This window comes from Chiloscyllium punctatum, chromosome 17, assembly GCF_047496795.1.
Source record: "Chiloscyllium punctatum isolate Juve2018m chromosome 17, sChiPun1.3, whole genome shotgun sequence".
Classification (NCBI taxonomy): Eukaryota; Metazoa; Chordata; class Chondrichthyes; order Orectolobiformes; family Hemiscylliidae; genus Chiloscyllium; species Chiloscyllium punctatum.
Window position 1 is genome coordinate 21,879,394 of NC_092755.1, and position 27,986 is coordinate 21,907,379.

Below are 27,986 nucleotides of genomic sequence, written 5' to 3' on the forward strand. Positions count from 1 at the left end.
TGAACCCTGTTTCCTCAACCTTATGTAAGCCTCCTTCTTCCTCTTTACTAGACATTCAACCTCCCTCGTCAACCAAGGCTCCCTCACACGACCATTTCTTTCCTGCCTGATAGGTACATACATATCAAGGACACGTCGTATCTGCTCCTTGAAAAAGTTCCACATTTCCACCACATCCTTCCCTGACAGCCTATGCTCCCAACGTATGCTCCTCAAATCCTGTCTTACAGCATCGTAATTTCCCTTCCCCCAATTGTAAAATCTTCCTTGTTGTGCGCAGCTATCTCTCTCCATAACCAAGGTGAAAGTCGCAGAATTGTGGTCACCATCACCAAAATGTTCACCCACTAACAAGCTCACCACTTGTCCCGGTTCATTACCGAGTACCAAATCCAATATGGCCTCCCCTCTGGTTGGACAATCTACATACTGCGTTAGAAAAGCTTCCTGGACACACTGCACAAACACCGCCCCATCCAATCTACTTGATCTAAAGAGCTTCCAATCGATATTTGGGAAGTTGAAGTCGCCCATGACTACGACCCTGTGGCTTCTGCACCTTTCCAAAATCTGTTTCCAAATCTGTTTCTCCACATCTCTGCTGCTATTGGGAGGCCTATAATAAACATCCAACAAGGTGACTGCACCTTTCCTATTTCTGACTTCAGCCCATACTACCTCCAGAGGCAGATCCCCCTCAAACTTCCTTTCTGCAGCCGTTATACCATTTCTAATTAGCAATGCCACCCCCCTCCTTTTTTTACCACCCTCCCTAATCTTACTGAAACATCTGTACCCAGGAACCTCCAACAGCCATTCCTGTCCCTCATCTATCCATGTTTCCGTGATGGCCACAACATCGTGCAGCTCCGCTTCCTAACATAAAAGTGGAAAACTATATTTGCTGACCATAATGAATATGTCTACCAGATTTCCAGAGACAATTCCATTACGGAATGTTAAGATAAAAAGGGAGGTGGAGGGGTTGGTAGCTTTCTTTACTCGCTGTCGGCTCGGCAGTAAGATTCAGTCAGACCAAGGGTTTCATTTTACTGCTCAGCTGTTTAAGGAAGTCATGGATAGGTTCGGCATGCAGCAGTTTAAATCAAGTGTGTCGGACCATGAATCCCAGGGAGCCTTGGAAAGTTAGCATCAGACGCTGAAGACCATGTTCACAGAGTACTGTTATGATTACCCGAATGATTGGAATAAAGGTGTCCCGTTATATTGTTTGCCATTAGAGATGCCCCAAATAAATCTACTCAATTTACTTCCTTTGAGTTAATATTCGTACATGAAGTGAGAGGTCCTTTGAAATTAATTAAATATAAATTGACAGGACCGAAGTCGGAAATCTCACACTTGGATTCTGTGTGTGAGGTGGAGAGAGTAGATGGAGTAGGTGAGTTTGCTAAATACTATATCTGAATAGTATCTGAAGAGCACAACATAGAGTGAAGCAGGTGGCAGATAAAAACTCTGAAACTTTGAGGATATCCCGTGGGGATGACGTATTAGTATAACCACCAGTGGTAGGTAATCCCTTCAAAGCCAGGTTTAGTGGCCCCTTTCAAATTAAAAAAAATGTGGAGTCAGTTCAGCTATCTAGTAAAGATACTGGAGATGACAAAAAATTTTATCGAGTATTTTATATGGATGAATAATGCTCCAGACACATTTATGACTCAGGAACAGAGCTGTGGCCAGATGAACAAATTGTGTAGTTTATCTATATGATGTGGTGATCTTTAGGAAGTGATTAAAAGCTCACATGTTACAGTTGACAGATCATGTTGAACAAGAAGCAAACTTGGTAATAAACTTAAAGAAAACAGAATTCGCGAAGGCAGAGGTGACGTTCTTGGGACATTACATTGGACATGGAAGATTGACCCCCATGGAACACAAAGACAAACGGCTTTGAGGAATTTCCACAACAATCCTCAAAGAAAGAGGTGCTTCAATTTTTGGAACTGAGTGGATTCTATCAGAAGTTTGTTCCAAACTTCAGTAGCGTGTTGGCACCACTGATGGATTTACTAAAGAAGAACACAGAATTGTGGTGGACAGAACAATGCCAGGAGGCATTTGAGAATTTTAAGGCAGGATTAATCACCGCACCTGTTTTAGCTACACCAAATATTCTGAAACCCTTTGAAAATTGTGTTTGATGCTCGGGATATAGGGGTCGGAGATGTATTGATACAGAAAGATGATGATGGAACTGAATGGCTATTTGGCTACTTGTCGAAAAAACTCTATCCACCAGAACAAAGATACAAAATCGCTATTAATGAACAAGAATAATTATGTTTCGCACTGGCCTGACAATATTTTAACGTGTATATGACAAACAAATTGTCGGAGATGGTTTTGGACAATGACAAATCTCTCGCATTTTTTGGAATAGTTAAAGACCAGAATCTGAGACTATTTCATTGGAGTCTTACCTTACCGACTTTAAACGTACAAAATGTACATGCTGTGGCTCCCATAATGTGATAGCAGATGGGTTACCGCGGATTTAAAGGAAAAAGTGTAGATAAGATTTAGTGTTATTCCAGTGTTATAATGGTGTGCAAAATTAATATGAATGATATAACTGAGATAAATACTTTTGTATTTCATAAAATTGGGATTTAAAGTTAGAGGAGAAGAAATGTAGTCATCTTTTCATTCTGCTGGTTCACTTTATTTTCTGAAGCGGGGAGATGTTATGAAGCCAAAAACATGTAGAGTACTTTAAAACCGAACGGGTTTTGCCGAATAGAAATTAAAGCCACAGATGCCAGCTAAAGGTCAAACTGTTCCACATGTCACCATTAGCTGAGAAATGGATACCTGAGTTTTGGTTGCTGTTTTGACAGCCATTCAAATGAAACCAAAGAGTTTAAATAACGCTCAGTAAACCAGAAGCTAATGGAATTTGAATATTATTGTTTGGACACCTGGTAAGCAACCAAATTATGAGAATTACTATATCATGGGGAGTATGCATACCCAGCATTTTGAACACTAGAGGGAGAGCTACTGCCATCCAACAGCAGAGTAACTGCTGTAGAGCAGGAGTGCTAACTGGCCATCTCAAACACTCTCTATCAAAGATACATGTTCATCTAAACCTACTTGCAATTAAAAAAATGACCCGGAGAGATCAGCAGCTGGAAGAGTGAACACAGCGGGGAAGATAGAGACTGTGTGCTCTTGAGATTGTAATGATTAATATGTGGGCTTTTGGAACAGCATATTTTTACAGAGTTGGAGTCAGATATTAAGTAGCTAAGAAAAGAGGGGCTTGTGTTGGTCAATAGTTGTTGTTTAGTGTTCACTATTAAAGTTAAGAAACAAACTTGTTAATTTTTGTTAAAATAGTGGAATATAGGAGATCTGTGTCACTCATATTTTAACAGATTACGAGGTGAGGCGAGCTTTTCTGGGTGTTTGGTTTTAATTAACAGAGAGGGTTCATCTTCACCTTGTAAATGTCCGTCCACGTTAGCCCCATTTCCCTTCAGTTGGCCCATATCCTTCCAGTCCTTTCCTATCGACATATTTATCCAAATGCATTGAAATGTTGTTAATGTACACCCACCCCCCACCACCCCCCCGCGCCCCACCACCAACCACATCTGCTGGCAGCTCATCCATGTACCAGCCCTCTGTGTAAAGATGTGGCCACTCAGGTTCCCTTTTATTCCTTCCCCTCTAACCTTAAACTGATCCCCTCTAATCCTCGATTCTGTACACCTTGGAAAAAGACTGAGAGCATTAACCCTATCCATACCCCTCATGATTTTATACAGCTCTATAAGGACGCCCGCAGTCTCTTACACGCTAAAGAAAAGGTCCTAGCTTGTCCAACCTCTCCCTATAACTCAGACCATTGGGTCTTGACAACGTCTTTGTAAATTTCTTCTGCACTCTTTCTAATTTCATAACATCCTCCCTATAAAAGGTTACAAAAACTGAATACAATACTCCAAGTGTGGCCTTACTGAAGTCCTGTGTAACTGCAACATAACTTCCCAACTTCTATCCTCAATGTCCTGCTTGATGAAGGCCATTGTGCCAAAAGCCTTCTTCACTGCCCTATCTACCTGTGACTTTACTCTTAGAGAACCATGCCCGTGAAAACCAAGGTCCCTCTGCCCACTGCACCTCTTAAGACCCTCCCATTCACCGTGAAACTCCTACCTTGATTTGAGTTTCCAAAATGCAAGAACTCACACATCTATATGAAATTCCATTTGCCATTTCTCAGCCCCCTTCCGCACCTGATTAAGGTCCTGCTGCAATTTCTGATAAACTTCTTCATTGATCACGCTACCACTTATTTTAGTGTCATCTGCAAACTTACTAATCATGCCTTGTACATTCTAACCAAATCATAGATAACAAACAGCAATGGACACAGCCTTCAGTCTGACCATCATCCTTACACTAAACCCTCTGCTTCCGACTATCAACCCAACTGTGTATCCGATTGGACAGTTCCCCCAGCATTCCACGTGATGGAACCTTCCAGAGCAGCCTGCCATGTGGAACCTTATCAAATGCCTTACTGAAATCCAGAGAGACTAAATTTACAGCTCTGTCCTCGTAAACCTTCTTGGTCACTTCATCAAAGAACTCTAACAAAGTTTGGAAGCATGATCTCCCACTCACAAGTCTATGATGACTGCTCCGAATCAAACCCTGTGTACGTAATGGGTGCAGTCAATGGTAAGCTGTCCATCATTGTAAGATGATTCGAGTACATAAGTAAAGCCATCTTCCTGCTGTTGTAGAGCCTTCCTGAGAGAGCATTTGGGGTGCTCTCTAAAGATTTGATCTCCTTTGTAAGGAATGAGCTCCTTACCACAGATACAGATCATGGTATCATGAGGGTAGAGTGAAGAACCTGAGAATTTAATCTGCAGAGCTGTAAAGTCTGAAATGGTGATGCTGAAACACGAGGTGTAGCAGGTATATTTCCAAAAGACACATTGATAGGGTGAGAAATTCCATACTTTACTCAGGATTGATTGATCTGATTTATTGCCACGTGCACCTCAGTACAGGGAAACACTTTATTTATGAGCAGTGGAGGCAGATCATAGTAAGCTTGGCCAGGCAGATCATAGGGTGGAATATCGACTTGGACAGAGTAAGGCATACAGGATACACTGTACACGACAAGCACTCAACAAGATCAACATGAGAAAGATCAGCATTATTTGAACACAGAGAGTCGATTCATCAGTCTAAAGTGACTTTCCTAATAGTTTATATGCCTAAATTAACTCTCCCCATGTTATTGTGCTGTTGGCGTGTGTACCCGTACTGAACGCCATGTTGTTCACAATCCCCAACATCAGCCATAATACCTTCGATGTGAAACAGGTAGCCGTTCCCACCAGCTTCCACCATACATAGAGAAAGGCTGGCTTCTTGGAGATGGAAGGTGCCTTCTTGAGACTTCACACAAGACGTATGGCTTCCCTCCTCAACACTAGAAAACCACGTTAAAGTCCCACGTGTTTATCATGAGCCACAGAGCCAGGAGGAACAACGTAGAGCAGTCTGTCTGTGCAGCCTCTGCCCCACTTGTTCATCATGTTGGAGCATCAATCTGGAGACAGTGAGGACTGCCGATGCTGGAGATTGTAGTAGACAGTAGATTGCTAGAAAAGCACAGATGGTCAGGCAGCTCCGAGGAGCAGGAGAATCCACGTTTTAGGCATAAGCCATTCATCAGGAATCAGCATCAATTACCTCATTCTGTCCCTTTGCAAGTGCGTTGAGGGGGGAATGGCCTCCTTCTCTTCCTGTGTAAGAGACTGAAGGAGCTGAATGGCCTCATCCTGTTGCTGTGCAAGTGGCTTTAGGGGCTGAATGGCCTCCTTCTGTTCCTGTGTAAGAGACTCAAGGGTTTGAATGGCTTCTTCCTCTTCCGATTGGACAGGACCAAGGGCCTGATTGGGTTACCCCTGGTTCCTGTTTGACAGCTCAATGTACTGACAAGTGTGATGGTGCTGAAGGCTTTGAGAGGTTATTTTGTCCTGGTTTCTTTTCAGAGAGAGATTGAATGATCGTTAGCAAGCTGGCTAGTTAAGACCACTGAGTAAACAGCAAGGGAGGCCTTGGGTTAATTTTAATGCAGCCAATATGGGTGTGGCCAGCTCTCACAAATTACGATCTCTGGGTTTTGGTTTCTCAGTACCATCAGAAAATATTGGGGTCTGCACAGAGTTGGAATCTTCAGTGACTATCTCCTGGGTGCTACTCTCTCTGAATTTTCTCTTGGTGCTGTTTTTAATTCCCGGATTAGAGAAATGTTTGTGACAATCTGTGTCTGAATTTTCCTTTCTGCAAGGGGCTGTGTTTTTGGGATTTTCCTATATTGGTACAGTTCATTAGTAATAGTTCCTAGATTTGTTATTCTGTTAACTTGTCCAATGGAATTATGATTTTCTAAATTCCTCTTTCTTTGCTTTCATTTTATCTTTCCCGTTTCAATAAATAGTGTTTAGCTTCACACGGAGTAGTTTGACCTGTCACATTGCATCTGGAACAGTCACTTTATATTCCCTTTAAAATAAAAAAAAAAAGAGTCTAGGTGACCGCCTTGAAATATTTTCGAGGGGCTCTGGTGTGGTCAATCACACTAGACTCCTTCTCTTCCTGAGTAATAGGCTGAAGGCACTGAATGGGCTGTCCCTGTTCTTCTCCAATAGCGTCAATGGGCTGTACGACTTCCTCATATTCCTGTGAAACTAGCGTGAGGTGCTGAATGAACTCTTGTTTTACTGTGGCAATGTGCAGTGTCAGACAGTGCTGGTAGATGAATGTTACGGACCATTTAACAGCACAAGTCTCAATGGAGTCTGGGACTTGTTGCACATGGACACAGACCAGCTCAGGAGCTGAGGGGGGAACAAAATGTTCTGAACATTGTGGCATCTTTGGTGACCATCCCCACTTCTGATCTTATGGTGGGGAAGGTGGGGAGAAGAGACATTGATGAAGCAGCTGAAGCTGTTTGTGAAGTGGAAGCTCCCCTGAGGATGTCCCACCGAGCTGACCCAGGACTGAGATGATCACCATCTTCCTTTGTGCCATGTTTGACTCCAAATACTGGAGAGTTTACTCTGATTCCCATTAAGTTCAGTTTTGTTAAGATCCTTGATGTCAATAAAGGTCAACCACTGCCTTGATATCAGGGCCAGTCATTTTTACCCGAACCCTTGTCTCAACCTCTTTTGTTCATATCAATAAACCATGATATAGGAGCAGCAAGTGTTTTCTTCAAACAGGTGGGATTGAATGTCAGGATTTCTGTTCTCAAGAGTGTTCGGGAAGCTAGATGACTGAAAGTATTTGGAGAGGAGGTAGATGGATATTGACCTGTCAGAGAGGTGAGGGGCATGAAGAATTGGGTATGAAAGTGGATTTGAGGCCAAGAGCAGATCTGTCATGATCTTAGTGAAGGGGAAGGCAGGCTTGGGGAGTGAACGACCTGTCCCTGTTCCTGATGTTCTCCCATTCTGTTATTGGAAAGTTAGTGGGTGTTATTTTCATGGATGTGCAATTACTGAATATGGCAGTCAGGGAGACCAGAGGATTTGGTGAGCCAACTCTGGTTGAGGTATATGGGCTGTATTCACAGTGAATCGAGGTCTAAACATGACCAACAACTGAAGCACAAGTTGCAGAGAAGGGAAGTTCTGTGAAGAGACATGATTTCCCATGCAGAAAGCCACGTTGTCTACCCCGATCAGCCCTTGCCTTCCCAAATGTATGTAAATGCTATCCCTCAGAATCCCCTCCAACAACTTACCCACCGCTGACATCAGGCTCACCGGTCTATAGTTCCCCGGCTTTTTGGGTCACTACTTCCTTTTCTAGTCCCACTCCTCCACTGCTCATAACGAATGGTAAATGTAACCAGTTCGGTGATATGGCCGAAGATATTTGTCTCAGACGGGGTCAGGGTCAGTTTTAGGACAAATCAGGCTAGTTTCTTTAATCTGCTAAAACAACACGTTTATGATCCAGAGCAATGTTACTCAAACTATGATGGAAAAATGAATGGCAAACTGTTTGGGTATTGCAATAATATAATCAATATTTCCCTGTTTAAAACACTGAGACACACACAAACAAAATGTCTGCAACTTTAACTTGAAAGAACTTTGTCCAGATATTATTGGAACACGTGACAAAGGAAAATTGCATGATTGTCCAAAACGTTATTCTGCTTCTGAAGATAATGTACTCACACAAGCTGCTAGCAATGGGATTTCATCCTGGGAGAGTTGGATTTGGCTGAATTCCCTTTGTTTTAGGCAGTGAGTCGATTCCAGTGAATTCTTGTTAGGGATCATCCAAAGGGTAGCACGGTGGTTAGCGCTGCTGCCTCACAGCACCAGGGACTTTGGTACGATTCCAGCCTTGGGTGACTGTCTGTGTGGAGTTTGCACACTCTCCCCTTGTCTGTGTGAGCTTCTAATGGGTGATCAAGTTTCCTCCCACAAACTGTGTAGGTTCGATGGATTGGTCACGCTACATTGTCTGTAGTGTCCAGGGATTTCAAGGTGAGATGCATTAGTCAGGGGTAAATGTTGGGAAAGTTGGTATGGACTTGTTGGGCCAAAGGGCCTGTTTCAGCACTGTAGGGATTCCATAAAAATACGAATGGCAACGATGACTTCAGAGATTTTTTTAGCTCACACACATTGCTGTGATGAGGAACAATGAAGGAGAGAGAGTGCAATAGGCCATTCCTTCTCAGGCAGATTACATTTTCTCCCTCTCTGAGTTGAATCACACAGTAATGTCATCCTCTCCCAAACTGGACCATGTGCTGTCTCCTTGTACATTGTCCAAACTATGTCTCCATCACATTCCCTGTTCCATGTCGGTGCATCATTGCTGCTGTCATACACAGAGCCATACCCTTCGCAGAAAATGGTCTCGGTCAATTTGAAGATATATTTATATGTCCCTGTGTCATTAAAAAATAAAAATGTTTCATTTATTCAGAATACCTGTGTTAAAATGAATGCATTTTCTTCAAGAAATACAGAAATTGCTGGAAAATCTTGGCAGGTCTGTCAGTACCCAGATGCCTTTTACATGCTGTAGTTGTACCAGCCTCCACCACTTCCTCTGGCAGCTCATTCCATACGCACACCACCTTCTGTGTGAAAAGGGGCCCTTTCGGCCTCATCAAAACCTTTCCCCTCTCACTTTCCACCAATGCCGTCTAGTTTTGGACGCCCCTAACCTGCGAAAAAAAACCCTCACTACTCACCCTATCCATGACCATTCTGATTTTATAAACCTTTACTGCTGCGAAATCTGACTCCAATCAACACGAATGGCTGGACTTTCACTCATCCCGGGCCTAACTTCTGAAATTCAATACTGACACCTCTTCCTTCTCCATCAAGTCACAACTCTAAATCCATTTTAATCAGTTTGTTCAGATGTATTCTAAGACACTTCTGTGGGCTTTACACCGAGACCTTTGTGCCCAGAAGACGTCTCACCAATGTCCTGTACAACCTCAACATTGACGTCCCAATTCCGATACTCAAAGGTCTGACCAATGAAGACAAGTGTGTTAAACACTTTCTTAACCACACTATCAATATGAGATGTAAATTTTAAAGAATTAAACCTGACGGCCTAGGTTTTCAGTACTACAGCACTGCCAAAGGCCCTGCTTTTAATTGTATAGGGCCTGTTCCGGTTTGATTTACCAAATCCAATGCCTCTCATTAATGCAAACTAAACTCCATCTGCCACTCCTCAGCCCAGTGTGTGATATTACTGCCACCTCCCCCTAGCATCACTCGACAATACCCATAAAGCTGTAACATTATTCTCCTGTGTGTTTGTTCATCAGACTGTCCTGACATGCTGGGACATACCTCTGCAGCAGACAGGACTTGAATCCAGGCCTTCCAGTCCAGAGCTAGAAACACTACCACACAAGTTCAGGAATTGGAATCAAATCCAGAGCTCTAACTCAGAGACAGGGACACTACCCACTGCACTACCATACCCAGATTTTGGGTCATATATTAGTGCCCACTTTCAGCTTGATGTGGATTTATTATAATCAGGTTACCATTACTGAATTACAAAAAACACTTTGTATTATTAAACAAATGCAAGATATTTGTCTCAACTGTAGGATATTGAGTGTATATGCTATGCTAGCGAAATTAACTGTGACCATCTTTAATTGCTATTATCTGACGTCTGCATTATTAAGGAAAGAAACCTTGCACTCACACTCTGCCCAATGAAGGGTCTCAAATAGATATTCATTACTGAACACCAGAGACGAAGGAAGAGCTTAATTTCTGACCCTAAAACACCGATCACTCTTACCCAACTCTCACGTGCGACTCCCCTTTTCCTAAAACCATGAAATGATACCAAGCCGCTGATTACTGTCCAGCCTCTCCTCCCCACTGACTGTGTCTGCAATCTGTCCCTCCTCCCCCTAACCACACAAGGCAAACCAAGCTCAGGGTCTTTGTGAAAATCAAGGCCGGAGTGTGCAGGTTTCCTGGAGAGGGATGGGGGTTTTAAAATTGAAGGCGTACGGTGAGGTGGCAGTAATATCACACACTGGGCTGAGGGGTGGCGGATGGAGTTTAATTTGGATTAATGCGAGGGATTTGATTTGGTAAATCAAACAAGAACAGGACGTATACAATTAAAAGCAGGGCCTTTGGCAGTGCTGTAGAACAGAAACCTAGGCCGTGAGGTTTAATTCTTTAAAATTTGCATCACATATAGATAGTGTGGTTAAGAAGCTGTTTAACACACTTGTCTTCATAGGACAGACCTTTGAGTATCAGAATTGGGACGTCATGTTGAGGATGTACAGGACATTGATGAGACCTCTTCTGGAATACTGTGTCCATTCTGGTCATCCTGCCCGCTCATTCCATAGGCACACCACCCTCTGGGTGAAAAAGCTGCCCCTTAGGTCACTTTTAAATGTTTCCCCTCTCACCTTAAGCCTATGTCCTCTGGTTTTGGACTCCCCGTACCCTAAGAAAATACCTTGACTATTCACTTTGATATTACTGACCTTGATATTATTAAGCTGGAGATGGTTCAGAAGAGATTAACCTGGAAGTTGCTGGAAAAGGAGGGATTGAGCTATAAGGAGAGGCTGGGTAGACTGGGACTTTTTTCACTGAAGAATATGAGATTAAGCAGTAACTTTACAGAGGTTTATAAAATACAGAGAAGGGGTACAGAGAAGCTGAAGGGAGGGCTGATGTCTTTTCCCTAGAGTTGGGGATTCAAAACTGAGGGATATTTTAAGGTTCGAGGAAAAAGATTTACAAAAGTCATGAGAGGTAAATATTTTAGACCGGCTTGTGTGTGGAATGAACTTCCAGAGGAAGTGGTGAAAGCAGGAACAGTTACAACATTTAAAGGACATTTAGATCAGTCCATAGATAAGACATCAGTTTGGATGGTGCGGTGAGCAGCTGCCCTCTCCCTCCCCATCACTGAATGAATCCCTGTTGGTTTTCTCCTTCTGCCAATGTCGGTGCAGTGGCCTGTGGAGGCCAGCAGAGGGTGGCATTGTATCACTTTAAGCACCACAGAGACTGCCAGACCTGCCCCACACACAGACACACAGAGACACACAGCAATTGTTAGGACACAACATTGAGTTCATCTGCTAATATAAACTAAACATAAAGAAATGCTCAATTTTCCTTGTAAACTGTTAAAATATGAGTGACAGAGAACTTCCAAATTCCACTGTTTAAATAAAAACATCAATTTTTTTAACTCTGAAACTGAACATTGTACATCAACTATTCACAACTCTGAGACTCCCTTTCTCTTAACTGCTTCTTACCCTACTCCAAATTTACAGAAATGTACTGATTCAAAAAGACACTTATTAAAATTACACAAACGTAATTTCAAAAACACAGCAGCTGTTGTTTCATCTGACCTCACACCAATATCCCTTTTTCCCATCTTTCCTGGGAAGACTGGCTCATGTTACAGGATGCTATCGAAGTGTCTCCATTTCAGTATTCTGAAACCTGGGAACACATCCTTCCATGATACTGTCTCTCAGTCTCCCCCTCTCTGTCTATACCCCAAACCCCTCCCATGTGGTGATATTTAAACAGATTCCCCCACCATCTCTCTCTGGCAGTGAGGTTCATACCCACAGCACCCCCTTGTCAGGGCACAATGGAGATTATGGAGCTGTAAATGGATGGGAGCTGCACATCCTGTCACTTCCAGCATGGGCTGCAAGTTTCCCCACACTGTGCAGGGATCTCACACAGTGTTACTGAGCAATGCAATGGGGTGGTGTACACAGTCCTACATACTGGGAGGGTAACTGCTCCTGCGTTACAGATCAATGTACTGGGGTGGTGTACACAGTACTACATGCTGGAAGGGTAACTGCTCCTGGTTTACAGATCAATGCACTGGGGTGGGGTACACTGTCCTACATGCTGGGAGGGTACCTGCTCCTGGTTTACAGATCAAAGTACTGGGGTGGTGTACACAGTCCGACATGCTGGGAGGGTAACTGCTCCTGGTTTACAGATCAATGTACTGGGGTGGTGTACACAGTCCTACATGCTGGGAGGGTAACTGCTCCTGGTTTACCGATCAATGCACTGGGGTGGGGTACACAGTCCTACATGCTGAGAGGGTAACTGCTCCTGGTTTACCGATCAATGCACTGGGGTGGTGTACACAGTCCTACATGCTGGGTGGGTAACTGCTCCTGGGTTACAGATCAATGTACTGGGGTGGTGTACACAGTCCTACATGCTGGGAGGGTAACTGCTCCTGGTTTACAGATCAATGTACTGGGGTGGGGTACACAGTCCTACATGCTGGGAGGGTAACTGCTCCTGGTTTACAGATCAATGCACTGGGGTGGGGTACACAGTCGTACATGCTGGGAGGGTACCTGCTCCTGGGTTACAGATCAATGTACTGGGGTGGTGTACACAGTCCGACATGCTGGGAGGGTAACTGCTCGTTGGTTACAGATCAATGTACTGGGGTGGGGTACACAGTCCTACATGCTGGGAGGGTAACTGCTATTGGTTTCCAGATCAATGTACTGGGGTGTGGTACACAGTCCTACATGCTGGGTGGGTAACTGCTCCTGGGTTACAGATCAATGTACTGGGGTGGGGTAAACAGTCCTACATGTTGGGTGGGTAACTGCTCCTGGATTACAGCTTAATTCCTGTGCGATCACTGCACATCCTGCTGTGCTGGTCAGACTATCTGCGGTTTATAGAGAATGCAATGATGTGGGCAGTGCAGCTCCCCACGCTGGATGGAGATGTGGCCTTTGCTCAGTACATCAGGTTGGTGGGGTGGATGGGGGGAAAGGTGATGGACAGCTCAAGGAATTCCTTGGAACGTTCTGTCCCCAACATTCTAGAACTGACCTTCCCCGGAACGTTCCGTCCAGGACATTCTATAACTGACATTCCCCAGAACGTTCTGTCCCCAACATTCTAGAACTGACATTCCCTGGAACGTTCTGTCCCCAACATTCTATAACTGACATTCCCCGGAACGTTCTGTCCCTGACATTCTATAACTGACATTCCCCGGAACGTTCTGTCCCTGACATTCTATAACTGACATTCCCGGGAACGTTCTGTCCCTGACATTGTTTGTGAACGGCCGGACGTCAGTGAATTGAACATACGATAAGATCCCGAGGGAAGAGATCCCGTTCCAGGGAGAAGGAGACACTGTTCCGAAGGCCCCTCAGGCAGTTAAAGGGGTGAATACGTTTTCCCTGCGTTTACATTTCTCCACGACACAGGATCGACCACAATTTAGACCAAAATACAGGAATTCCCAAACTCTGTTTGTCTTCAGGAAACTGGGAGAGAAACCTTCAGGACAGCAACGTTCCCACCCTCCGTATTAGGAACTGGGAAGGAGTGACCTGTGTCTGCTCTCGAGTGATCGAGTGTGTGGGAATGTTCTAGAAACCATCTGTCCTTATGGATGTGTCTCTGTGTGTTTGGGGAGGGAGGGATTCTTGTGGTTTATGTCACATTTTTGTCAGTAATTCCGACCTTCCCATTTGTTATTCCAGCTCCAATTATTTTAATAAATCCCTGAATACAGGGACACATTTGAAAATCTCACTGGGTCACCGATCAAAAGGGTCCCTTTGCCTCCAGACTGATGGATAATGGGTTTGTTTTCCTTCCTCACAGTTAACGTAGTGACCATCTACGTCCTGCTTTATAAAGATTGTGGATTGTCTCAATGTGTCAGACGTTACCTGGGGGCCATGGCAGCGGCGGATCTCCTGGTCATTATCCTCGACCTGATCCTGAGACACATTCCCATTGTTTATGATGAACTGTTTTATTTCCTGTACTCAGTCCCCGAGTGTAATATCCACGCCGTCCTGCTTTATGCAGCCACTGACTGCTCTGTCTGGTTCACCGTCACTTTCACCTTTGATCGGTTTGTGGCCATTTGTTCCCAGAAGCTGAAAAGTAAATATTGCAGTGAGAAAACGGCGGCTGTGGTTCTGGGAGCAGTGACTGTGCTGAGCTGTTTAAAGAACATTTCCTGGTATTTTATGTTCATGGCTCGGTATCGGCTCGCGAACACCCCCTGGTTTTGTGATGTAACAGAGTCTGTTCTAGTCTCCATTGTCTGGGTCACAATCGAGTTCCTCCACCACATTCTAACCCCGTGTGTCCCATTTCTCCTGATTCTGCTGCTCAATGTTCTCACCGTCAGACACATTTTAGTGACCAGCAGAGCCCGCAGGAGACTCCCCGCTCACACCATTGGGGACGCTCAGTCTGACACTGAAATGAGAAACCGAAAAAAATCCATCATTTTACTGTTTGTGATCTTGGCCAATTTCATCCTGTTATGGTCAATGTTAATGCTGTATTTTATATGGAACCGGATGTGGTGGTTTGGGTATGGGTCTGTGTATCTCCATCCCTTTGTGCGGGAATTGGGCTTCATGCTGCAGCTCCTCAGTTGCTGCACAAACACCGCGATTTATGCCGTGACCCAGACTAAGTTCAGGCAGCAGCTGAAGAATGTGCTGAAATATCCCTTCACCCAAATCCATCCATCGATCAAATTCCCTCATTCATCATACCATCCGGGATTTTCTCATTTCAGTTCAGTGTTTCAGCGATGGAGCAGCCTGTCGCTATGGTAACAGACTGAGGGTAGCGCTGGTTTGACCATCCTTATCCCACAGGGGGTTACAGGGAAACATTTCAATGTTTCTCACAACTCAGGGGCCAGTGAGAAAAGGCACCATCCCACTGACTGTATCCATCACTTCCATTTATAAACAATAAAAATGTTGATTAAAGCGTGCCGAGCAGCAGAGTGACTGATGTTGTTGTGTGTCTTTGTGTTGGAGAAGCTGGGCTGGAGAGAGACAGACTCAGCCCCAAGTCCTGGTCCTCAGGGAAGGGGAGGACACCGCGCCCTGAGCTCAGGAGCTGGATTTAACTCCATCTGTCCCCCCCCACTCCAACCTGGACTCCCCATTTCCTGTCGTGAGTGGGACAGGATTTCAGTTGTTTCATGGGGACTACCCCCTCCCCAATATCTGGATCAGAGGGAGACAGACGCGTCAGGGAGACAGATTGCATCAGAGAGGGAGGGGGGCAGGAGCAAAAGAGATTTAGTCAGAGAGAAACAGAGGGAGGTGGGGAGAAAGAGAGACTGAGGTAGGGGGATCGAGAGTGAGAGACGTGGAGAGAGAGTGAAGGAGCGGGGTGAGACAGAGAGAGCGAGAGTCAAGGGAGAGCTAGGTTGAAGAAGAGAGAGAGAAATAGGGGAGGACATAATGAGAGAGGGGTCAGAGAGTGGGGGACAGAGAGAGAGGGACAGAGAGAGAGGGGGAACAGAGAGAGGGGCTGAGAGTGGGGGACAGAGAGAGGGGGACAGAGACTGGGGGACGGAGAGAGTGGGGGACAGTGAGTGGGCGATGGAGAGACTGGGGGAAAGAGGTGGGTCAGACTGGGGGATAGAGAGAGTGGGGACGGGGGGCGGACGGGGGTCAGAGAGGGAGGTGACAAAGAGAGGAGGGAGTGAGTGGGGGACACAGAGAGAGGGGAAAGAGAGATGAGGACAGAGAGAGCGGACAGAGAGAGGAGGACAGAGAGAGGGGGACAAAGAGAGGAGGACAGAGAGAAAGGGGGGACAAAGAGAACGGGAAAGAGAGGGGGACAGAGAGAGGCAACAGAGAGAGGGGGACAGAGAGAGGCGGATAGAGAGAGGGGGACAGAGAGAGGGGGACAGGGAGGGGGGACAGAGAGCAGGGGGGATAGCGAGACGGAGACAGAGAATGGGGAACAGAGAGAGGGGGACAGAGAGTGGGCAACAGAGAGTGGGGAATGGAGAGAGTGGGGGACTGGGGGACGGGGGACAGAAAGAGGGACAGAGTGAGAGAGGGATATAGAGGGGGGGACAGAGAGACTGGGGAGACAGAAAGAGGGGGGTACATAGAAAGGGCGGGGAACGAGAAGGCGGGACGGGTGTGGGGAACAGAGAGGGAGGTCAGAGAGGGGGGGACAGAGAGGAGAGGGGCGGAGAGGGGAGGGCCAGAGCTGGGAGGGACAGAGATGGGGGCAGAGAGAGGGGGAAACAGAGAGAGTGGGGACAGGGAGAAGGGGGACAGAGAGTGAAGGGGACAGAGAAACCGGGGTACAGAGAGAGGGGGCCACATAGAGGGGGGCAGAGAGAGGGGTAAAGAGAGACGGGGAGAGAGGGGGCGGACTGAGAGTGGGGGGACAGAGAGAAGGGGGACAGAGAGAAGGGGGACAGAAAGAGAGGGGGACCGAGAGAGGGGGACAGATAGCGGGAGATACAGAGAGGGGGGAGGACAGAGATAGAGAGGGGGACTGAGAGTGGGACAGAGAGGGGGGAACAGAGAGAGGGCTGGGACCGAGAAGGGGGGGACAGAGAGGGGGGCTGAGAGAGGGGGACAGAGAGAAGGGAGGATAGAGAGAGGGGGACAGAGAGAGAGGAGGACAGTGAAAGAGGGAGGACAGCGAGAGGTGGTACAGAGAGAGGGGGACAGAGAGAGGGGGAACAGAGGGGGGTACAGGGAGAAGGGGAGACAGAGAGGGGAGCAGAGAGAGTGGGGACAGAAAGAGAGGGGAGACAGAGCGACGGGGGTGCAGTAGAGGGGGGACAGGTGAACGGAGAGAGGTGGGACAGAGAGAGGGGAAAATAGAGAAGGGGACAGAGGCCGCGGACTGAGAGCGGAGGGACAGAGAGAAGGAGGGGCAGAGAGAGAGGGGACCGAGAGAGGGGGACAGAGAGGGGGCGGTCAGAGTGAGAGAGGGAGTCAGAGAGAGAGGGGGACAGGGAGAGAGGGGGGGGCAAGAGAGTGGGGACAAGAGAGTGGGTGGAGAGAGAGGGTTGAGTGATAGGGGAGAGAGAGGAGGTAGTGAGAGGGGGAAGAGAGAGAGGGGGACAGAGAAAGGGGTACAGAGAGAGGGTGGACAGAGAGATGGGGACAGAGGGAGAGGGAGGGACAGAGTGAGAGGGTGACAGAGAGATTGGGGACAGAGTGAAGGGTGACAGAGCGGGGGGACAGAGAGAGAGTGGGGACAGAGAGAGGGGGGATATTGAGAGAGGGGGACAGGGAGATGGGGGCGAAGAGAGAGGGGGACAGAAAGAGGGGGGCAGAGATAGCGGGGGAAAGAAATAGGAGGTAAGAGAGACGGGGACAGAGGGGACGGACAGAGAGAGTGGGGACAGAGTGAGGTGGGACAGAGAGAGGGGGGACAGAGAGGGAGGGAACAGAGAGAGAGGGGGACAAGAGAGTGGGGGGAGCGAGGTAGGGGGCAGATGGGGAGAGAGAGGGGTGTATTGAGAGGGGTCAGACAGTGGGAGACAGAGAGAGGGGGACAGAGAGAGGGGGGGACAGAGAGAGTGGGACACGGAGAGGGGGAACAGAGAGAGGGGGACAGAGGGTGGGGGACAGAGAGTGGGGGACAGAGAGTGGGGGACAGAGAGAGGGCACAGAGAGAGGGGGACAGAGAGATGGGTCAGAGAGGGGGGGACAGAGAGAGGGGGACAAAGAGACGGGGAACAGAGAGAGGGACCAGAAAGTGGGGGACAGAGAGAGGGGGACAGAGAGAGGGGGACAGGGAGGGGGGACAGAGAGCAGGGGGGATAGCGAGAGGGAGACAGAGAATGGGGAACAGAGAGAGGGGGACAGAGAGTGGGCAACAGAGAGTGGGGAATGGAGAGAGTGGGGGACTGGGGGACGGGGGACAGAAAGAGGGACAGAGTGAGAGAGGGATATAGAGGGGGGACAGAGAGACTGGGGAGACAGAAAGAGGGGTGTACATAGAGAGGGCGGGGAACGAGAAGGCGGGACGGGTGTGGGGAACAGAGAGGGAGGTCAGAGAGGGGGGGACAGAGAGGAGAGGGGCGGAGAGGGGAGGGCCAGAGCTGGGAGGGACAGAGATGGGGGCAGAGAGAGGGGGAAACAGAGAGAGTGGGGACAGGGAGAAGGGGGACAGAGAGTGAAGGGGACAGAGAAACCGGGGTACAGAGAGAGGGGGCCACATAGAGGGGGGCAGAGAGAGGGGTAAAGAGAGACGGGGAGAGAGGGGGCGGACTGAGAGTGGGGGGACAGAGAGAAGGGGGACAGAGAGAAGGGGGACAGAAAGAGAGGGGGACCGAGAGAGGGGGACAGATAGCGGGAGATACAGAGAGGGGGGAGGACAGAGATAGAGAGGGGGACTGAGAGTGGGACCGAGAGGGGGGAACAGAGAGAGGGCTGGGACCGAGAAGGGGGGGACAGAGAGGGGGGCTGAGAGAGGGGGACAGAGAGAAGGGAGGATAGAGAGAGGGGGACAGAGAGAGAGGAGGACAGTGAAAGAGGGAGGACAGCGAGAGGTGGTACAGAGAGAGGGGGACAGAGAGAGGGGGAACAGAGGGGGGTACAGGGAGAAGGGGAGACAGAGAGGGGAGCAGAGAGAGTGGGGACAGAAAGAGAGGGGAGACAGAGCGACGGGGGTGCAGTAGAGGGGGGACAGGTGAACGGAGAGAGGTGGGACAGAGAGAGGGGAAAATAGAGAAGGGGACAGAGGCCGCGGACTGAGAGCGGAGGGACAGAGAGAAGGAGGGGCAGAGAGAGAGGGGACCGAGAGAGGGGGACAGAGAGGGGGCGGTCAGAGTGAGAGAGGGAGTCAGAGAGAGAGGGGGACAGGGAGAGAGGGGGGGCAAGAGAGTGGGGACAAGAGAGTGGGTGGAGAGAGAGGGTTGAGTGATAGGGGAGAGAGAGGAGGTAGTGAGAGGGGGAAGAGAGAGAGGGGGACAGAGAAAGGGGTACAGAGAGAGGGTGGACAGAGAGATGGGGACAGAGGGAGAGGGAGGGACAGAGTGAGAGGGTGACAGAGAGATTGGGGACAGAGTGAAGGGTGACAGAGCGGGGGGACAGAGAGAGAGTGGGGACAGAGAGAGGGGGGATATTGAGAGAGGGGGACAGGGAGATGGGGGCGAAGAGAGAGGGGGACAGAAAGAGGGGGGCAGAGATAGCGGGGGAAAGAAATAGGAGGTAAGAGAGACGGGGACAGAGGGGACGGACAGAGAGAGTGGGGACAGAGTGAGGTGGGACAGAGAGAGGGGGGACAGAGAGGGAGGGAACAGAGAGAGAGGGGGACAAGAGAGTGGGGGGAGCGAGGTAGGGGGCAGATGGGGAGAGAGAGGGGTGTATTGAGAGGGGTCAGACAGTGGGAGACAGAGAGAGGGGGACAGAGAGAGGGGGGGACAGAGAGAGTGGGACACGGAGAGGGGGAACAGAGAGAGGGGGACAGAGGGTGGGGGACAGAGAGTGGGGGACAGAGAGTGGGGGACAGAGAGAGGGCACAGAGAGAGGGGGACAGAGAGATGGGTCAGAGAGGGGGGGACAGAGAGAGGGGGACAAAGAGACGGGGAACAGAGAGAGGGGCCAGAAAGTGGGGGACAGAGAGAGGGGGACAGAGAGTGGGGGCAGAGAGAGGGGGGACATAGAGTGGGGGACAGAGAGAGGGGGACAGAGAGTGGGGGATGGAGAGAGTGGGGAACAGAGGGGGGACGAGGGAGAGAGTGGGGGACAGAGGGGGCAACGGGTAGACAGAGAGGGAGGTGACAGAGAGAGGAGAGAGTGAGAGGGGGACACAGAGACGGTGGGACAGAGAGAGCGTGGGGACAGAGAGGGGGACAGAGGGAAAGGTGGACAGAGATAGAGGGACAGAGAGAGGGGGTACAGAGAGAGGGGGACAGAGAGAGGTGGACAGAGATAGAGGGACAGAGAGAGAGGGGGTACAGAGAGAGGGGGACAAAGAGCGGGGGACAGAGAGAGAGGGGACAGAGAGAACGGGTGAGAGAGGGGAGACAGAGAGCAGGGGGATAGAGAGAGGGAGACAGAGAGTGGGGGACAGAGAGTAGGGGATGAAGAGATTGGGGGACAGAGGGGGCACGGGGTACAGAGAGAGTTGTGATAGAGAGAGGACGGAGGGAGAGGGGGACACAGAGACAGGGGGACAGAGAGAGGGGGACAGAGAAAGGGGCACAGAGAGGGAGACAGAGAGAGAGGGGGACAGAGAGAGAGGGATAGAGGGGGGGGGACAGAGAGAGTGAGGGGACAGAGAGAGGGGGTACATAGAGAGGGCTGCGACCGAGAAAGCGGGAAGGGGTATCCAGAGAGGGGGGTCAGAGAGAGGGGGGACAGAGAGAGTGTGACAGAGAGGGGAGAGACGGAGATGGGGGACAGATATAGGGGCAGAGGGTGGGGGAACAGAGAGAATGGGGACAGGGAGAAGGGGGGCAGAGAGAGAGGGGTGGACGGAGAGATAGGGACAGAGGGAGAGGAGGATACAGAGTGAGAGGGTTGGACAGAGAGAATGGGAACAGAGAGGAGTGTGACAGAGGGAGGGGGGACAGAGAGGGGGGACAGAGAAGGGAGGGATGGAGAGGGGCACAGAGAGAAGGCGAACAGAGAGAGGGGGACAGAGAGAGAGGAGGACAGAGACAGAGGGGACGGAGGGGGGAGCAGAGAGAGAGGTGACGGAGGGGGGAGCAGAGAGAGAGGGGACGGAGGGGGGAGCAGAGAGAGAGGGACATAGAAGGGGGACAGAGAGGGGGGATAGAGAGAGGGGGGACAGAGAGAGGGGGCAGAGAAGGGAGAGACGGAGAGGGGGACAGAGAGAGGTGGGACAGAGGAGGGAGGGACGGAGAGGGGGACAGAGATAGGGGACAGAGAGAGGTGGGTCAGAGAGGGGAGGGATGGAGAGGGTGACAGAGAGAGAGGGTGAACAGATAGAGAATTCAAAAGTTCAGAAAGTTCTCCCTCAGTACCTCAGATGGTGCTAAATCAGCACCTCAGACAGTGCCTCCTCAACACCTCAGAAAGTGCTCCCTCAATTCGTCAGAAAGTGCTCCCTCAGTACGTCTGAAACTGCTCCCTCAATACCTCAGAAATTACTCGCTCAATACCTCAGAAAGTGCCCCATCAATACATCAGCTCGTGCACACTCAGTACCTCATACAGTGCTTCCTCAATAGCTCAGATAGTGCTTCCTCAACACCTCAAATAGTGCTCCCTCAGTACCTCAGAACGCGCTCCCTCAGTACCTCAAATAGTGGGCTCCCTCAGTACTCACATGGTGCTTCCTCGTTACCTCAGATAGTACTCCCTCAATACCTCAGAAAGTGCTCCCTCAATACCTCAGATAGTGCACGCTCAGTACCTCAGACAGTGCTTCCTCAGTACCTCAGACAGTGGTCCCTCAATACCTCAGAAATTACTCGCTCAATACCTCAGAAAGTGCCCCATCAATACATCAATACCAAGGGGACATAAATTTAAGGTGAAGGGTAGAAGGTATAGGGGAGATGTCAGGGGTGGGTTCTTTACCCAGAGAGTGGTGGGGGCATGGAATGCGCTCCCCGTGGGAGTGGTAGAGTCAGAATCATTGGTGACCTTTAAGCAGCATTTGGATAGGTACATGGATGGCTGCTTAATCTAGGTTAGAGGTTCGGCACAACATCGTGGGCCGAAGGGCCCATTCTGTGCTGTATTGTTCTATGTTCTATGTTATATGTAGGAGGGAGGGTGGGTCTCTATATTTTGCCTCCACAGTGCTTCCTCAATACCGCAGAAACTACTCGCTCAATTCCTCAGATAATGCACACTCAGGACCACAGAAAGTGCTCTCTCAAACCTCAGAAAGTGCTCCCTCAGTACCTCAGAGAGTTCTTCCTCAGTACATCAGATAGTGCTTGCTCAATACCTCAGATTGTGCTCCCTGAATACCTCAGATAGTGCTTCCTCAAATCCTCAGAAATTGCTCCATCAATACCTCAATAGTGCTTCCTCAATACCTCAGAAAGTGCACCCTTAATATCTCAGAAAGTGCTCCATCAGTAGCTCAGAAAGTGCTCCCTCAGTACCTCAGATAGTGCTTCTGTGAAGGGAGGGGGAGAAAGAGACAGAGAGAAAGTTCACTTTTCAATCCAGTGATTTCTGCGCGAAAGTTCCTTCAGAACAGACCGTTTTGAGGAAGAGTCACTTGAAATGCAAATTGTTCCTCTCTCTCTTCACCGTTGCTACCTGCTGAATTGTGCTGAATTTCCCCACCATCTGTTTACTTGAGAACTTGATCTTATTCAAGTGTCACTGAGTAATTCAGTCTGTGTTCAATGCCCTGAGGCTGCTACTGTTGCAAGTTGACAAACAGGTTTAAGGCTGTGGTAAAATCAATGACTGCAGATGCTGGAAACCAGATTCTGGATTAGTGGTGCTGGAAGAGCACAGCAGGTGTGCAGGTTTAAGGCTGTGTAAGGTATTGTATTCGGAGTGCTTGATACATGGGAGAACAGATACAGAACAAAGGCACACTGAAATGTTAGGTCTGAGCTGTTCCTTCTGAACTAACACCACAAAATTACATTGATCAGGATCTTTGTGAAGTGCCTTTGTCAAGTGACCCTTCCTCAAAACGGTCTGTTCTGAAGGAACTTTCCTGCAGAAATCACTGGATTAAAAGGTAAACTTTCTCTCTGTCTCTTTCTCCCTCTCCCCTCAGAGATGCTGCCGGACATGCTTAGCTTCTTCAGCAATCTCTGTATTGATGTTTCAGGTGTCCAGCGCGTCCGTACATATTGATTTTAGTGTTGAATTCTCAAGCTTGCTCTGTTCAAGGGATTGAATCCCTCTGCTACAAGGGGGGTTCAGCTACCACAGCTAACAGGTTCATGATGCCAACATTGTTGGTTCAATCTCTATCATGTCTGAAATTACCATGAAGTCCCCAGCTTCTCATCCTCGCCCCTTACCTGAGGTGTGTGAACCACCAGGCCTCTCCCTCTGACAAGACAGCAGCTCTCGGGTCCTCCTAGTCTATATTATCTTCCCAACGTTAAAAAGGCACTCCAGTAAGAGAGCTCTTCACATGGTTCAGGTCAAACTCCTGGAGTTCCCTCCCTAACATCACTGTGGGACACCCAAGGACTGCAGCAGGAGAGTACACCCCACCCCGACCTTCCAGGCAACTATTAGAGGGTGTGGGAATCACATACAAGCCACATTTGAAAATAGGTTTTATAACAGGGTCACGGTGGATGGTCACTAACTCTGTTTCTTTACCTCTGTTGAAATCAGAGTAATGAAGAAGCTAAGGGTTGGTTGAAAAGGACAATGATAGCCTTTCATAGGTTGGTGTTTATTAGAGTTTGTATCGACAGTATGAATGTTTGAGCACTTATTCAAGGGCATGCAGGTAGCTGCCAGAGGAAGTGATGGGGGCTGGTATAATTGCGACATTTCAAAGGCATCACGATGAGTATGTGAATAGGAAGGGTTTAGAGGGATATCAGCCAAGTGCTAGCAAATGGAAAGAAATAAGATGAGAGTATCTGGTTGGTATGGACGAGTTGGACAGGAGGGACTGGTTCCATGCTCTGCATCTCTGTGACTCTGTGCCTCTGAATCATCTATTGCAGAGAGTTTCAGACAGGCCTTAGTTCGTGTTTCTCTCTCATGCTTCCTCAGAATCTGCAAACCCTATGTCTCTATATTTCCCAAGAAATAAAGAGGGTCAGTACCGAGGGAGTGCTGCACTGGCAGAGGGTCAGGACTGAGGGAGTGCCGCACTGTCAGTGGGTCAGCACTGAGGGAGCGCTGCACTGTCCGAGGGTCATTATTGAGGGAGTGCTGCACTGTTAGAGGGACATTACTGAGGGAGTTCTGCAATGTCAGAGGGTCATTACTGAGGGAGTGCTGCATTGTCAGAGGGTCAGTACTGAGAGAGTGCTGCAATGTCAGAGTGTCAGTACTGAGGGAGTGCCACACTGTCAGAGGGTCAGCACTGAGGGAGTGCTGCACTGTCAGAGGATCAGTACTGAGGGAGTGCTGCACTGTCAGAGGGTCAGCACTGAGGGAGCGCTGCACTGTCCGAGGGTCATTATTGAGGGAGTGCTGCACTGTTAGAGGGTCATCACTGAGGGAGTTCTGCACTGTCAGAGGGTCATTACTGAGGGAGTGCTGCATTGTCAGAGGGTCAGTACTGAGAGAGTGCTGCAATGTCAGAGTGTCAGTACTGAGGGAGTGCCACACTGTCAGAGGGTCAGTACTGAGGGAGTGCTGCAATGTCAGAGTGTCAGTACTGAGGGAGTGCCACTCTGTCAGAGGGTCATTACAGAGGTAGTGCTGCACCGTCCGAGGGTCACGACTGAGGGAGCGCTGCACTATCCGAGGGTCATTACTGAGGGAGTGTTGCACTGTCAGAGTGTCATTACTGAGGGAGTGCCACACTGTCAGAGGGTCAGTACTGAGGGAGTGCTGCACTGTCAGAGTGTCAGTCCTGAGGGAGTGCCACACTGTCAGAGTGTCAGTCCTGAGGGAGTGCCACACTGTCAGAGGGTCATTACAGAGGGAGGGCCGCACTGTCAGAGGGTCATTACAGAGGGAGTGCTGCACTGTTTGAGGGTCAGTACTGAGGGTTCACCACACTGTCAGAGTGTCAGTACTGAGGGAGGGCCACAGTGTCAGATGGTCAGTACTGAGGGAGTGCTGCACTGTCAGAGGATCAAATTAAGGGAGTGCCACACTGTCAGAGGGTCAGTACTGAGGGAGTACCACACTGTCAGAGGGTCAGTACTGAGGGTGTGCCACACTGTCAGAGTGTCAGTACTGAGGGAGTGCCACACTGTCAGAGTGTCAGGACTGAGGGAATGATTCACTGTCAGAGGGTCAGTACTGAGGGAATGCAACACTGTGAGAGGGTCACTACTGAGGGTGTGCCTCACTGTCAGATGGTCAGTACTGAGGGAGTGCTGTACCGACAGAGGGTCAGTACTGAGGGAGTGCTCCACTGTCAGAGGGGTCAGTACTGAGGGAGTGCCACACTGTCAGAGGGTCAGTACTGAGGGAGTGCCACACTGTCAGAGGGGCATTACTGAGGGAGTGCTGCGCAGTCAGAGGGTCAGTACTGAGGGAGTGCTGCACTGTCAGAGGGGTCAGTACTGAGGGAGTGCCACACTGTCAGAGGGGCATTACTGAGGGAGTGCTGCACCGTCAGAGGGTCAGTAACGAGGAAGTGTCACACTGTCAGACGGTCAGCACTGAGGGAATGCCACACTGTCAGAGTTTCAGTACTGAGGGAGTGCTTCACTGTCAGAGGGTCAGTACTGAGGGAGTGCCACACTGTCAGATGGTCAGTACTGAGGGAGTGCCACACTGACAGAGGGTCAGTACTGAGGGAGTGCCGCACTGTCAGAGTGTCAGGACTGAGGGAGTGCTTTACTGTCAGAGTGTCAGTACTGAGGGAGTGATGCACTGTCAGAGGGTCTGTAATGAGGGAGTGCTGCAATGTCAGAGGGTCAGTACAGAGTAAGTGCTGCACTGTCAGAGTGTCAGTACTGAGGGAGTGCCACACTGTCAGAGGGTCAGTTTTGAGGGAGTGCTGCACTGTCAGAGAGTCAGTGCAGAGGGAGTGCTGCACTGTCAGAGGGGTCAGTACTGAGGGAGAGCTGCACTGTCAGAGGGTCAGTGCAGAGGGAGTGCTGCACTGTCAGAGGGGTCAGTACAGAGTAAGTGCTGCACTGTCAGAGTGTCAGTACTGAGGGAGTGCCACACTGTCAGAGGGTCAGTATTGAGGGAGTACTGCACTGTCAGAGAGTCAGTGCAGAGGGAGTGCTGCACTGTCAGAGGGGTCAGTACTGAGGGAGAGCTGCACTGTCAGAGGGTCAGTGCAGAGGGAGTGCTGCACTGTCAGAGGGGTAAGTACAGAGGGAGTGCTGCACTGTCAGAGGGGTCAGTATTGAGGGAGTGCTGCACTGTCAGAGGGTCAGTGCAGAGGGAGTGCTGCACTGTCAGAGGGGTCAGTACTGAGGGAGTGCTGCACTGTCAGAGGGTCAGTGCAGCGGAAGTGCTGCACTGTCAGAGGGGTCAGTACTGAGGGAGTGCTGCACTGTCAGAGGGTCAGTACTGAGGGAGTGCTGCACTGTCAGAGGGTCAGTACTGATGGAGAGCCGCACTGTCAGAGGGTCTGTACTGAGGGAGTGCTGCGCTGTCAGTTGGTCAGTACTGCGGGAGTGCTGCACTGTCAGAATGTCAGTACTGAGGGATTGCTGCACAGTCAGAGGGTCAGTACTGATGGAGTGCCACACTGTCAGAGGGGTCAGCACTGCGGGAGTGCTGCACTGTCAGAATGTCAGTACTGAGGGAGTGCTGCACTGTCAGAGGGTCAGTACTGAGGGAGCGCTGCACTGTCAGAGGGTCAGTACTGAGGGAGTGCTGCACTGTCAGAGGGGTCAGTACTGAGGGAGTGCCACACTGTCAGAGGGTCAGTACTGAGATAGTGTTGCTCTGTCAGAGGGGTCATTACTGAGCGAGTGCCACACTGTCAGAGCATCAGTACTAAGGGATTGTCACACTGTCAGAGGGTCAGTACTGAGGGAGCGCTACACTTCCAAACAGTTAGTGCTGAGAGAGTGCTACAGTGGAAAAGGGTCAGTACAGAGAGAGTGCTGCACTCTCAGCGGTTCAGTACTGAGGGAGAGTCACACTGTCAGGGGGTCAACACTGAGGGAGTGCCACACTGTCAGAGGGGTCAGCGCTGAGGGAGTGCTGCAATGTCAGAGTATCAGCACTGGGGGAGTGTCACAGTGTCAGAGGGTCAGTACTGAGGGAGTGCTGCACTGTCAGATGGTCAGTACAGACGGAGTGCTACACTCCCAAAGGGTCAGTACAGAGGGAGTGCAACACTGTCAGAGGGTCAGTGCTGAGGGAGTGCAACACTGTCAGAGGGTCAGTACTGAGGGAGTGCTGCACTGTCAGAGGGTCAGCACTGAGGGAGTGCTGCACTGTCAGAGGGTCAGTACTGAGGGAGTGCTGCAATGTCAGAGGGTCAGCACTGAGGATGTGCCGCAATGTTAGAGGGTCAGTACTGAGGGGGTGCTGCACTGTAAGAGGGGTCAGTGCTGTGAGAGTGCTGTACTGTCAGAGGGTCAGTACTGACTGAGTGTGGCACTGTCAGAGGGTCAGTACTGAGAGAGTGCTACAATAAAAAAGGATAAGTACTGAAGGAATGCTGCACTGCTCAACGGTCTATACTGAGGTAGTGCTGCAATGTAACAGGGTCAGCACTGAGGGAGTGCCACACTGTCAGAGGGTCAGTACTGAGATAGTGTTGCTCTTTCAGAGGGGTCATTACTGTGTGAGTGCCACACTGTCGGAGCATCAGTACTAAGGGATTGTCAAACTGTCAGAGGGTCAGTACTGAGGGAGCGCTACACTTCCAAACAGTCAGTGCTGAGTGAGTGCAACACTGCAAAAGGGTCAGTACAGAGAGAGTGCTGCACTGTCAGGGGGTCAACACTGAGGGAATGCCACACTGTCAGAGGTTCAGTGCTGAGGGAGTGCTGCACTGCCAGAGTGTCAGTACTGAGGGAGTGCC